At 39.8% G+C, this 13922-nt stretch overlaps 1 protein-coding gene across 9 annotated transcripts in view; it reads right to left on the bottom strand.

Moving 5' to 3' along the window:
- The window catches only part of LOC306800817 (uncharacterized protein), a 62045-nt gene that overhangs the window by 41065 nt on the left and 7058 nt on the right, over positions 1 to 13922 (bottom strand). Inside the window, exon 3 of one of the 9 annotated variants that reach the window (XR_013773921.1) lies at positions 3886 to 4668. The exons of the other annotated variants lie outside the window; for them this stretch is intronic. The gene's annotated coding sequence lies outside the window, so the exon portion shown is untranslated. Of the gene's footprint in view, positions 1 to 3885; positions 4669 to 13922 lie in introns of those variants that run through there. 9 annotated transcript variants of the gene reach the window in all.

Below are 13922 nucleotides of genomic sequence, written 5' to 3'. Positions count from 1 at the left end.
AAATTAAGTCAGCCTTTCTCTCATTTATACCCCCTCTATAGATGAGGGCACAGAATGTGACCCTCTAGCAACAAAAGCTGTGTACAGCTGTGACAATGACATTATTCCTGAGTGCAGTCACCTGTGGTGCGAGATACAGGGCCCAGATTTACCCCTCTTAATTTTGTAAGCATGTTCCCCATTGTAAAGGCTTTCAAAAGAAACCAAACGAGAAAGAATAGCAACTCCTGATTTAGAACCCATAGCAAGTAATTCTTTGCTTTGGTTACAATAGGAGGTACACAAATGAATGCACTTGCTGCTTTTGACAGTGGCAGGAACTGGGTTGTCTTGCCTGTTCCCAGGGCTGTTCTACTCCTTTGTACCAGGTGCAGAAATAAAACCCAAGAATTTCTGATATACGTTTCTTCAGATAACTGAAAATTCTCACTGCTGCTATTGATTCAAAGCTTCACAATTACAAGAGGTTTAACTGTTTTTGTTCAGAGTCACTTCTAAAGAAAGGTAAAGTCTGTACAAATAAGGCTGTGCTGACCAAATGCAGAGGGCAGTCTTCCAACCTGCTGGGATTTCTTATCATATTCCTCACTAATGCCCAATAGCACATCAAGGACATGACAAACACAGACCATGTTTGCAATACAGTCACCTAAGGGAATTTATGAACTCCTGCCTTTTTAAGGATAGTATTTGCAAATGCAGCTTTCCCCTGCACAAAAGCAGCCATGCTGTGGTACAGGGCAGCATCTCCAGGAAGCCAAGCCAAGGCCCCCAGCATCTTAAGCCTTGCTACTGGAAATAAGCTTTCCAGTATACAAAGGGACCCTACTAAAAAACCAGATAGGGACTTCCTACAAGCACAGGTAGTGATAAGCACAAGAGGGAATGGCTTCAATCTGAAAGAGGGCAGGTTTAGATTAGATATCAGGAAGAAATACTTTACTGTGAGAGTGGTGAAACACTAGAACAGACTGTCCAGAGAAGCTGTGGATGTCCCATCTCTGGAAGTGTGCAAGGGCAGGCTGGATAGGGCCCTGAGAAATGGGGCCCAGAGTAATGTGGCCTAGGGGAAGATGTCCCTATACATGACAAGAAGGTAGAATTAGATCCTCTAAGATCCCTTTCAACTGAGGCCATTCTATGAGTCTATGATAAAGGAAACACTACTGACTGGATCATTTTCCTGGTGACTAGCAGCCACTGGAGAGTTAGAAGGACAACATCCATTTGTGGCAAGTTCTTTAAAAATATGAAAGATGGCTACAACAAAATGCACACAAGTCTGAAGGCTTTGTGCCCTGGTATCCTACACAGCATCATCCTGTGGGGCAACAATGACAGTTGGAGTTATTTAGGCCAGGACAGATGAAGAGAACAGGTCTGGAAATGTTCCCTGCTGAGACCAACAGAACTTAGTCTCAACAAAAAACACAGAAGTACTCAAACTGCAGACTGAGCCTGCCCAGGTTGTATACTTTCAACAGAACAGGCTGAAGAGGACCATGCAATCATAGAAATACACTATTATCCACCAGTGTAACTGTGGGCTCATAGAAGCACAAAGGGTTTTATCTTTAAGCAGCTACTTACCCTTGAACACAACTCACAAAAGCATTGAGCTGCTTCAGCAGCACTGTACAATTAATGACTGATACAGCTGTAGGTTCACTGCAGACTTCTGGCAGCTACAGCCACATCATGAGACTTGTCATTTATTGTTACACAGACACGCTGAAGAGGCACAAAAAGAAACTTGCAATTGGGTGTGTCCTTCCAAAAACACTGCAAAGGGGGACTTTATTGTGCCAGCCAGAAGACTATCCCCAAAACATGAGGGTGGCCTGGGTGATCTCCCATCCTTGGTGTCACCAAGAAAATTCATCCTAGTGCCAGGCTACAGCACAGAGGAGCTCTGCATGAAAAAGCAAATCTCATCCCGAGGGAACTTCTGTTTACTTGAATGCCTTCCCTATAATCCTATTTTATGGGCCACATGTTTTGGGAATTCTGCACAGTCAGGAGACTGGCAGAAACTAAAGGGAAATGATTCCTTTCAGATGACTGTAGAAAGGCAGGACACAACCTCAAACACTCTCATGGCAGCCTTCTGCTTAGCTACATCTGTATCATCATAACACGTATTTTAGTCTTAAATGAGTACTGAACTCTAGCAAAACATAAAGGATGTCACATTTTTGAAGAAAAATAATACAGTGAGTTTAAAATTAACATTGGAACACTTCCCCTATTTCAAAGGGAAAAATGAAAGCACCTCAGATTTTTATAAAAAAACCTCCAAGATGATAATGTAGGTTCAAAAAAGGGAAGAGTGAACAGGTTTCAGCATTTTTTACTTGATAGCTCCCTTTATGGATAGGTCCATTAGCTTGCAGGTGGAATGACAATTCAGCAATAAGCATGGGTAGAGATTCAGAAACACTATCCACTTTCTGGTAGGGTATCAGGTACCCCACATTGTCTCTTTCTGCAGTAAAGACTGAGCACAGGTGAATCAGTGTCAGGGGGAATTCACCCTGCTTGAAGGAAACTTCACATCCTGTAACTCCCACTGTGAGATAGTAAATACTGGCATTGCTGCACACAAATGATTCTCAGGTTGAAAGTATGTCAATTTTAAATTTATTTACTCACCTGATAAATAGACTCAGCTACTTTTACCAATACAAACTCCTTGTTCTCTAGCCAGGGAGCCTAAGGTTTTAATCCCAGTCCCCCAGCCTTCTGGTAAGAGCAAGTGCTCAGTACCTGGCAGGACCAAGCACTTGTTAAGCTGCTGTGGTTCCTTTGCATTAGTATTTTCCATACAATATTTTGAAATAGAAGGGAGGCACAAAATAGTGACTTATAACCCTGAAGAACAATAAGCATTTCTGTGAGCTGGTTTTCTACACAGGATGTGGGCTGGGCCTCCTTGAGTTTGTGTAATCTGTCTGGAAGTCCAAAAACCACACTCTAAAAACATGCTTTTCCTTTAACAAACAGTCAGTCACACACACAGGGTCTAATAGTAGTGTTTACACATCTGTCATTCACTATTAAGTAAAATTTTCATTAATATTATTTTTGCAAGCATCTTTTCTGTCAAATTAGGCATACAACCATACCTAATTAAAATATAGCCTTTTTTAATCCAGCAAGAACTACATCTAAGTATGGAAGATTCACTTATTTAAAATGATGTCAGAAGTTGCACTTCTGATAGTGCTGTAGGTGCCAGTTCACATCCTAGGATCACTAGAGCCCAGAGACAAAAACTCAAAGGCACTGGAGACATTATCATGGAATGTGCTGGGAAGGATTATCCTGTGAAGTGGCTTTTCTAGATGTTCTAAGTCACTAGGTTCAGCAACTTCAGGCAGTCCATTGAAGTCCCATATTACAGATACTCATCTAGAAATCAACTCTTTGCTTTTGCTCCAAACAGCACCAGAGGACAGTCCATCAAAAGGAACTGTATGCTGAACAAGGACTGGACAACTTACAGCAGAGCTTAAAACACAGGAGAGAAATGGCTTCATCCAGAACACACTGCTAGTACTGCAGAGTAAAAAGCCAGCAGATCTGAAGTCAATTTTATAAAAAGCATACAGGACCTTTGCACTGTTTGACACTATTCCACATTTGGAGAGCTTAACTCACACTGGAGTTGATCTGCCTGAAAAGTTGACTACCACCCCTCCATCCCTTTCCTGTTTGCCTCTTGGAGCTGCAAGACCTGCTTTACCAAGAGCAATTGCTGAAGAAGAGTTCATATGAACTCAGTTGAAGTTTGTCCCCACAGTAAACGTGCCAATCTTATACTTGACACTGAAACTCAGTACTGTAACAAGCTGCTACAAATACTTCCATGAAGAAAGCATGAAGAAGGTATGAATGTCAAAATACTTGATATCAATTTACTACCATAACTTCCAGGAATACATGTTTTTAATTCCTAGTGAAACTGATAGTAATTTAAGGCTCTATTGTATTTCCAGTGCTCCAATTTTTTGTTAATATTTTTGAAGCTATAGCAAGTAGCTTTTCTTTCTTTCTGTGGGGAATCAGGAAGAATGAGAGTTAATATTAAGCAAATGGGGGGAAAAAACCCCATGAATACTCCAGCATGCCAAAATTTATTTTTGCACATAATCAGGTTTCAAGTGGCTAGAATACATCAAGCAATCTTTCTCAGAACTTTCGTATGTTAATTCAGATTAGCATACTATACTCATTTAGGCAAATTATGAAGGAATAAATCCTCAGCCATGTTTGACACAGCAGTTTCCTACCCCACCCTATGATATTTTGACAATTACCACACAATTTGAGTCAGAAACTATCACATTCAACACAGAACTGGTTGGCTTCTGTCTTCATCTCCAGCAACTTCCTGCCTTAGAACATGCACTATGCAAAAACAGCTTCTGCAGCCATGGAGGGGAGAGCTGCAAGGAAATCCCAAAACCCAGCAGGAAGTAACATCCCTGTGATTCAACATGTTCAGGCTTTCCCCTGAGAAACCAGCAAAAGAAGTACAGCACTAACTGCAGAGAAAAAAAATCCTTGTCCTGTCTACATTACACATTCTGGAACCACTGGAGCTTGAGTGGCTGAGCCTGTCTCCCTCTTCAGATTTCAGCAAGTCTTCCTTTAGTGTACTTTCACCTACAGTAGCTTGAGAAAAGAGAAAGATTATTAAATGTTGCGAAACAATTGCATTTTACCTCCATCAGCTGTGCAAGAACAGCAGAAAAAACATTTCTGGATTAACTAGTTTTTATCCTTTTACTCAAAAACAAAAACCAAAACACCCCACAAAAAGCGTAATAGGATTATACCACAGACTGTCACTGCAGTGGAAGTAAAGCAACACATCTCAGTGAAGGTTTCCAGTGTGCTGGAGCAAGTGCTGTAGGCTTCCACATTACAGAGACTGGACAGAAAGAAGGTGCAAGCCATTTTCTAGGCAAAATAACAATAAAAATACCCAAAGAGTTTTGTTAACATCACAAGCCACATAAGAGAAATAAATTCCATTCTGCTCCCTGCTGTTCCCATCTGGTTTTAATTTGCTAGAGAAGACTGAAGCCTGTATTCAAAAAACAGACTGAGTTGTAAACATGAGCCTCTGCCAGCATTACTAGTAACTCATGAGGTGCCAGAGTTACCATGGAAAAGCAAGGGGAGGGTAGGAGAAAAAGGTGTGTGAAAAAGCAGGACTTGCTCTGTCATTAAGCTCATTTTATTGCATAGTATTAATCCATGAAATGAAAATGAAAAGTGTTTGATGCTCAGAAGATACACACTTGCAGAAAATCCAGTTCCACTCATCTGTTGTTCTGCAACACTATGAAAACAAGCAGAGGAAAGTTGAGGAAAGTTAGAACAGACTGCCTGGGCCAATGGACATCCTTGTTTTATATAGCTGGCAATTATAGGCTACATACTGTTGCCCAATTTATTTCTTGTCACATTATCAGTAAAAGTTCTCTACATTTCCTGCAGCAATAGTTTTATTAAATTGTGACACTTTAACAATGAAACTACAACTGAAAGCATCTCATGGTAATATTTAACAATATGCCTTGAACAAGACTTTGCCCCATCTCTACCTTCTCCTCAAGCCAATAGTTTCTAGTTAACTGTGCCCCTGACATGAGTTACTGATACGCTTTGGAAATCCACTCACATGGTTAAAGAGTGAAAAAAGGAGAGAGGTATCTCTGCAGCAGTATGGTGCTAGAGGGATTATGTTTCACATCATACAACATCTCTGTCTCTATTTTGACTAATCTTAGGTCCACAGTCAGCCCCAACTCAAAAACTGAATACAAGAGTAGGAGAAGTGTGATCTCCTTATTAAACACATCAGTCCTTTGCTCACAGCATAGTCCCACAAATGATCAACAACTGAGGTGATGGAGCTCTACACTGTGATATCAGAACAACAGCCCATAGAGCAACTTAGGAGAACATCTCAAGCCATGATTGCCTCTGGCATCCACAACTGCCCCAACTTTACACTTCCTAGTTCAGGCTCATTAAGAAGCTGTGTTTCAAGGCTGAGCTGAACTCCAGTCACCTTGATAAACATGGCCCTACTGATAACCACTTTTTACTTAGCTGGGTTACTACCCAAGTAGTTACAGTCTTTTTTCCAACCACCTACAACAGCTCCATGACTCCTCCTCCAGCCCACAGGCCAAGCTGAAAACCCCACCAGCTGTCTCAGTGCTGTTTTTGGCCATCCCATCATTCCAGGCTTCTGCACTGACTCCCTGATGACAGGTACCATTAGCTAACAGACATTAACTTTCAGCAGGTTCTCATGTAAGGCTTCCTGCTCTTTCACTATTTCTAAAAATGGCTCCCTTCACCACAGGCACTTTTCTTACTCTTGGATTAGCTCATCACACTTTCCTTCTTGATACCATCTCACCTCATCAGTTTCCCCAGCCCCTTTCCTCTAGCTTTCAGTTCCACCTTCCTAACTGGAAATCCCTAATTTCATCTTAATCTTTTTAGCCTTACTGTATTATATATCAATCTACCACACACATCCTATTATTGATACTTCAACCAGATACCAGCAGAAAGCTATAACCATGTGCTTTCTTCCCTTTTTTCTCAGATGTTGGTGCAGAGGTAACTACTAGTAATACATGCTCACACATATTAGAGCAGCTTAGGGTGACCATTATATGAAGAATTTATCCCAGTCTTCTGTATCTAGATAATGTTATTCTCAGCCTCCAAAGGATACATGCCAACAGGCTACAGTATACCCAGCTAAGTCACATCTGTTTCACACATGTGAAGTATGTACAGTATGACCAGAAGCAGGAATTGTGAAAGGCTTATTTTGAAACACAAGCTTCTTAAAACCACACCTCCCTCCCCCTACTCTTTTCCCATGAAAGGTTCACAACTTGGACAAGGTTTTTTTGCAAGTTCTCAAATAAGCAGATAAAGGCTTTATTCTAAAGCATCAAACCAAGAACTGGAGCATGATTCATCTTGTTCTGCTACCTACAACTTCATCAAGAACAACAGGAGAAGGCACCAGCCCTGCTTATGTTCAGACCCTTCAATACCCACAAAGAACTTGGCTGAAGTGCAGACCCTACTGTCATAAAGCAGTGGAAGCTGACTTAAACCCATCCTTTATGTGATTAACCACTTCAGCTTATATTTATATACTGTTTAATAACAAAGGATTCTTTTCATCTTTTGAGAGGGACACTCCTACCAATATTTAACTAGCTAAGTGTTCACACAATTTTATTATTCATTTTGTATTAAATAAAACTGTTAGAAAATGAGAAACCCTGCAGAGCAAACTGCACAAATCCATAGAAGTACTGACAAAAAAGTTTAACTAGCAGCAAAATTTTTGATTTTTCATCTTCAAATTAAAAATATATTTGAAGCCAACTGGAATTGCTTAATGTTCTCACTAGTCAAGGAAACACTATGTCTTTTTAACTGAAAAAGTATAATTTGGATATCAGATTAAGATTTCACTGCTTGTGCCTAATTAGTGATGTGAGAAGTTGCAAGTTTCTTTAAGCAGACACTCAATTTTCTCCAGAATTCAAGATATCGAAAATTGCATTCTCAGTTGGTATCCTCTCATACAGTTTGTTTACCAAGGCAGCTAATACCAGCACAAAATTTTGCTTCAGCAGGAAGGATCAAGCAAGAACTGTTCAGTTTTCTAACATTTAATTTAGATTAAACAAAACCCTAGAACTACCTGCAAAGCAATATCCTCAAAGACAGCATAACCACCATGGCTACAAAAGTGCAAAACACTCACTGAAGAAAAGGCACAGCTCTGCATAGTAGTGTAGCTACATTTCTGTGTAGCTGCTGGAGGAGCATGCTAGGACAAGCCTGCTGTTTCTTATCCTGGCTCCACACATGGGGACACTTGCATGCCAAGCTAGTATATTTCTGCTTCTTGCCTGAGTGATTCTAAGCCTGTTCTGCACACGCTTCATAGTGCCAAGAACACTTCACAGTGTCACAGTGCTCTGTATTTCTAGGTGGACTGCTGCAGACTGTTTTTTGTCAGGAAGAGTCATCACTTTTATGAAGTGTATGTGCACACTGATGGCAAACATAACGAGATTCATACAATAGGCCCAGACACTTTTCCTCCCAAAGTTAACACCTGTGTACTGCTGCCAATACAACAGGAAAAGAAGCTATTATATTGTCTTACACAATTTTTACAGTAACAAGGACCATATGCATTTTTTGCCTCTCTCCTTTAGGAAAAAATCCTAGACAAACTACAGCTTTCTTTATGCCTCTATGGATTAAAGTCACAAAAAACCCAGGAACTGCAAATGAAGCAGTCTTGAACTAGACAAGTACTGTTACCAAGTTACCACATTCCTTTGTTTTATAGCATGGATATGTACCAACACCTACAAGTAGGATGAATTTGTAGCTGTATACAAGAGAAACAACAGCTGATATAAAGACATTAATGATTATTACCAGAATATATTAATGTTACAATAGCTAAGAGAAACTGGAGTATTCAGTATCACCAATTTCTGAAGTTAGTCATGCCTGTGCATAGCATCAAAGTTCACATACCAGCAGAAAGAGGACTAATTCTAGTTACAAGCTTTAGTAGTCACTGTTTTGGAGACTATTCATATGTAACTAATCAAGTAAACTACGGACTTGTTTCAGTTGAAACTCTTGATGCCTTTGTGTTGGTTCAGAAGGGAGAACTGTCAAAGTGGCTGTACCACCCCCTCCACAAAGCAGGTCAGGAAATGTACTGACCTTGTTCAATTGGAACTGGTAAACCAACCCAGGGCTTGCTATATTTCTTTTCCTTGTTAACGTACCCAAGGTTCCTGGGGGAGGGGAAAACAGGAAACAAGTACTCTTCCTGCACCCTTAACCTAAAAATAACAGAGTCTTTCTGCAACGTTTAAGCCACACAAGCACTCAAAACCTGAAATATTTATACTCTGAACAAACAGTCATAGAACTCTTGCATTTTGCCCAGTATCTTTTTATCATTATCCAAACAAATCTGGAGATTCTGGCAGAAAAGTTTACTTTTCTGGGGGTAGACATGAGCCTATTGCCAGCTGTGTTCTTAAACTACAGCTTTTTTTCCTGCCAGTCAGTTAAGCTGTAACTACAAGCCTATTTTGATTTGATTTGTGAACGCTTCCCCTCTTCAAGCACCTCGTGCTCTGTCTTGAAAACTCTGCAGGTTTAGCAGTTTCTCTTTCACATTAGAAGGCAAAGGAAATAAACACCTCAAAAATAAAGTTGAGTACCATGGTGGGGGGAAAAAAAAAAAAATTAAGTTAAACTGCATGAGAAAATTGCTAGGAAAAACACTCCACACATTACAAAATGGGTAGAAAACATCTATAAACATGGAAACTAAATTCCTAGTAATTTGTAAAACATGAGACAAACTTAAGCAAAAGAACATTTGCAGGATTTTGGAGGTATATATGGTCACAGGCTTCCTTACTCCAGTTCTCCTGCATTTAACAAGGCAACTGATTCAGTTCTTAGAAATTCCTCCCTTTCAAAAAGCTACAAAAGAAGACTGGGCATGAACACCTAGTTCCAAAACCATATTCTATGTAAAATACATATCTAGTTAAAGAAAAGCACCTTCCTTTCTGTACTTGCAATCCCTCATTCTTTAGCCAATTTCCATGATCTCTTTACGTACTTCTCAGTTTGTTCACTGCATGGAAAACTAAGCTGATTTTGGAAACGTCTGTCTGGCAGGTGAAAATTTAGACATAAAACTGTCATTCTTTGAGCCTTCAGTCCAGTATTTTCTTTTGATATTTAAAAATAATAATTTCATTCAGATACAGCAAAACTACCTGAAGTTTTGAAAGAGTCCTTAAGATCAAAAATAAAAAAGCTTAAATATTTCACACTGTATTGTCAGCTCATACATACTACCAGCTGACCACGACATACAGAGTATACCTAGCTGTACACATGCAGAAAGCTGGGGAAGGAGACAATCATGGAATGACCTTCTACTTCCACAGAAAGAAGTCTCCAGTCAATCTCTCCACCCTGAGGGTCCAAAGCTTACTCAAATTTCACATATGTGCAGGAAACCAAAGAATACCACATGGCCAGAAATCCACAGTAGTTCAGACATGAGTTCCCAAAGGGAAGGAAGTTATAGTTAAATACAAGCCCAATCTGTGTTTCCCTCCACGAGCTCCAGAGGATGAATGGAAAGAGACTAGGCTTTCCTGCTGCACAACAGCTAGGAATCATGTGATGCAGGATGCAGCATAAGTGCTTGAAATAAGGATGTTACTCACATGCAGATCCTCTCTAAACTGGTCTTTCAGAATGCCACAGTTGCATACAATGCCTGTTTTCATAACTTCTATAATCAGTAGATTACAGACATGCATAGCCTTCAACTACTTGAAAGTTGTACACTGTTCAAGAACTACAGGTTAGGCCTGCTTATTTTCCAATGAAGATTTCAGTCAGGTTCCTTTCTTGTAGTCCATCTTGCTGCTGCAGTTAGGGGCAACCCCTCCACTGATGATGCATTCAAATTCAAGATTTTTTCAGTTCCTTGTTTTCAAATACTAAGTGAACAACAGCTTAGAAAACCTACAAATGCTGATAAATATTTTTTCCAGCAACTGTTCTCCAGTTAACATCAGGAATACACTTTTTGGTTTCACCCATGCCTCTAAAGAGCTGCAGTTACAGGCAGAGGCCTCCATCATCCTTTGCTTTGGCCACTGGTAGTCATAAGAACAGTCATTCACATATACTGGTACTACTTCAAGCTTTTACTGTTTCAGATTCTCTGTGCTGAAAAACAGCTAAACAGGCTAAATGGACCTTGGGTATATACTATGTATATACTCACTAATTACAGAAGAATATATTTAATTATTTTTCCTTAGAACAGCCAGAAGGACCAAGAGTCCCCATTCAAACACTTCCCGTTGAGAATCAAAACTAAAGGAGTTTCAAAAAGGTATCACATGTCAGACATGCTACTGCTCAAACAGACTCAAAAACACATATAAATTAATGCACACATTGAAATTAATGCTTACATTAGACTCACATAAGAGAGAAGTGAATGAGCCTAATGAAACATCTTTATTTATTATATGACAAACAGAGCAAGATTTCAGCTTATGAACTATAGCAGAAGTGTTTCTTAGTAATAAAAAACACTCTCCTTCACTCCAGTGGCACCTAGGCACATCCAAAAATTCAGATTCAACCAATAATCTTAGAAACACAAAGGAAAAAAGATCCATTGACCTGCTTTTTTGGGGCACCCAGTTCAGTTTTTTCTCTCCCCTTTGCTGATCTATTTCTATATTAGAGACTGATGATGCAGAAGGATAATAGCAATATCAAAACAATAGTCATTCTTGCACCATGTAAGAAAACCCCACTACATAAACTATTACTTCAGATATCCCTTAAAGGTTTCCAATTTGAAATGTGATCCAAGACTGCAACATGCTATTTCTAAAAAGATGGAACAGATATTTTACACATATTAATACACACCTCCAAAACACACTGTAGAGCTTACTTTTACTGAGTACAATCAGTATATAAATCTTGTTCAATGCTATTCAAGCAAAAAGAAGCATCTAGAGCAAGCCACTTTGTTCAATACCTAGGTGGCTACAGGAAAAAAAAAATCTAAGCTTAATGCTGCATCTATAGACAACACATAGAAGCACCTTTCAGCAAGACACTTCTACATACAAGGATCATTTATAGACAGCTCAATACCTCTAAGCTGTAATGTGCCATCTACAATTACATTGGAAGGCTGCAAGGATCAGTCACAGGAAAAATTTGAAATGGAAGGGCACAGCCACTACATTAAACAGGAAGTATGAGTGTATTCTTGTTAGGTTACAGAAAAATGTGGAATTGATGAAGTTGGTTTTAAATGAGTTAACAGTTCTATAGCACATTTCAGTGTCATTACATTACTGAAATTAAAGGACATGTTTAAGCAAACAGACAAAACGCATCATACCCTTCAAAAAGATCACCATGCTTTGCTCACTGTATGATGAGGTTAAAATAGGCCCAATGCTAAGTTCCTCTCCTTCCTTTAAGCAGAAACACTTGGGCTACAAGGCAAAATTCAGGTAGCTGCTCTTCTCCTTGGTTTCTGTTCACTACTTCAATTTACTTAAAGGGGAACAGGATTAGTAAGTAGTTATACCACTGAAACAGAAGACAAGACAAAGTAATCTGTGGTAAGTGTAGAAGAGTTTGCCTGTTCTAGAGGAAACAAAAAAAAAACCAAACAAAAAAACAAACAACAACAACAAAAAAAAAATCACAAGACCCTGCATTGTCAACTCCTAGAAGCAGACTAGGCTTGGCTACAGCCCACAAGCTTCAGCCCTAATAATGCTTTGAAACTACAATTCCCTCCCATCAATTAGGTCTGCACTAGCAACTGCAGTGTCCCAGGAGCATCCTGGAAGTTCTAAGACAGAATACAGTATGTTGATTTTGCTCTGTATCATTTATATCTGCATGATTTTTAATTCCAATTCATAGTAGTTCCCAGTATGAAATATCCCTGCCTGCCAGTTTTAAGAGCCAAACAAAATCAAGTATGCTTGACTGGCATTCTTCATTTTTTGACCCAAACTATGTAATTACATCCTCTGAAGAAATCCTTCAATTTTGGAATTCCCTCCCCAGCACAGGAGTATGTGAACACCCATGTGCAGCCTCTGTACTTCAGGCCTAGACTTAAGTAGGCAATGTTAGACACAGGGAGAAAAAGCCTTAAAATACTGGTTGCCTCCAGAATCCAGTTGCATTTTTATGTAATTTTCCAATGTTAGTGAAAATTTAAAGGTGGCATGAAGTAGTGTCACCCAGTTATAGAAAGTGGGTTACTGCAAATCAGTAGGAGATTAAGCAAACCTGCTATGTTCAAGATTCACCAGGGGAGATACCATCTAAAGTACTTAAAGCTCTCAACTCCTCTGCCCTCTCCTGAGCATAGCAAAGCAGGTGCTCTGATACTAGGCATCAGTTAACAGGCATCCTAGTGAAGTTTAGCTAGGCTGTCAAGCACCACAGACATAGAATCACAAGAGCATGCCAAGAAGAATCCATCAGGATTACAGAGTCAAACTCCTGGCCACATGCAGGACACCCCAAGAACCACACCATGTGCCTGACAGTATTGTACAAATGCTTCTCCAACTCTGGGTGATCCTGTGACCATTTCCCTGGGGGAGCCCATTCTAGTGCTCAACCACTCCCTGGGTGAAAAAATTTTCCTGATAGTCACCCTACACTTCTCCTACCTCAGAGTCATGCAATTTCCTCAAGCCCTGTAACTGGTCCTAGGAATGAAAATACCTGTAGCTTTTATTGTTTATACCTAGAGTCAAGGAGTCAATAGCCCACTACCACCATTTCCTAGTGATGTCATCTCCCCTCATGACAGCAGTCAGTGCAGTTCAATTTTACTATCTCTGAAGAGGAGACACTCAAGTTCAAAAATTACTGTTAGCTAAGCCCAGACACTGTGGCTCCTGCATGAAGTATAGCCTATCCTATGAGTATGCAGAGATAGGGAAGCAGAAGTGTTTCTCAGAAACAGTTTAAAAATAGGATCTGACAACTGCCCAGCATGTCTTTATAAGCTTATGAGCTCGTTCCAGCATACATATGCTGGGGTAACAGAGCACAGCTTTGGAGATGAATTTGAAGTAGCACCATTCTGATAAAAACCATTAGTTTTGTTTTATGAAGAGTAGTCTTCTAAATCAGGATATTTGTGACAATGACATTCAGTACTATTAAGTAAGTCTCTAATGAGAAGGCCCATAATTGTTCTGGATGGAATTTGAGACCACTTACCC

This window comes from Erithacus rubecula (assembly GCF_903797595.1).
Source record: "Erithacus rubecula genome assembly, chromosome: 4".
Lineage (NCBI taxonomy): Eukaryota > Metazoa > Chordata > Aves > Passeriformes > Muscicapidae > Erithacus > Erithacus rubecula.
This window is presented reverse-complemented; position numbering and strand designations above follow the sequence as displayed.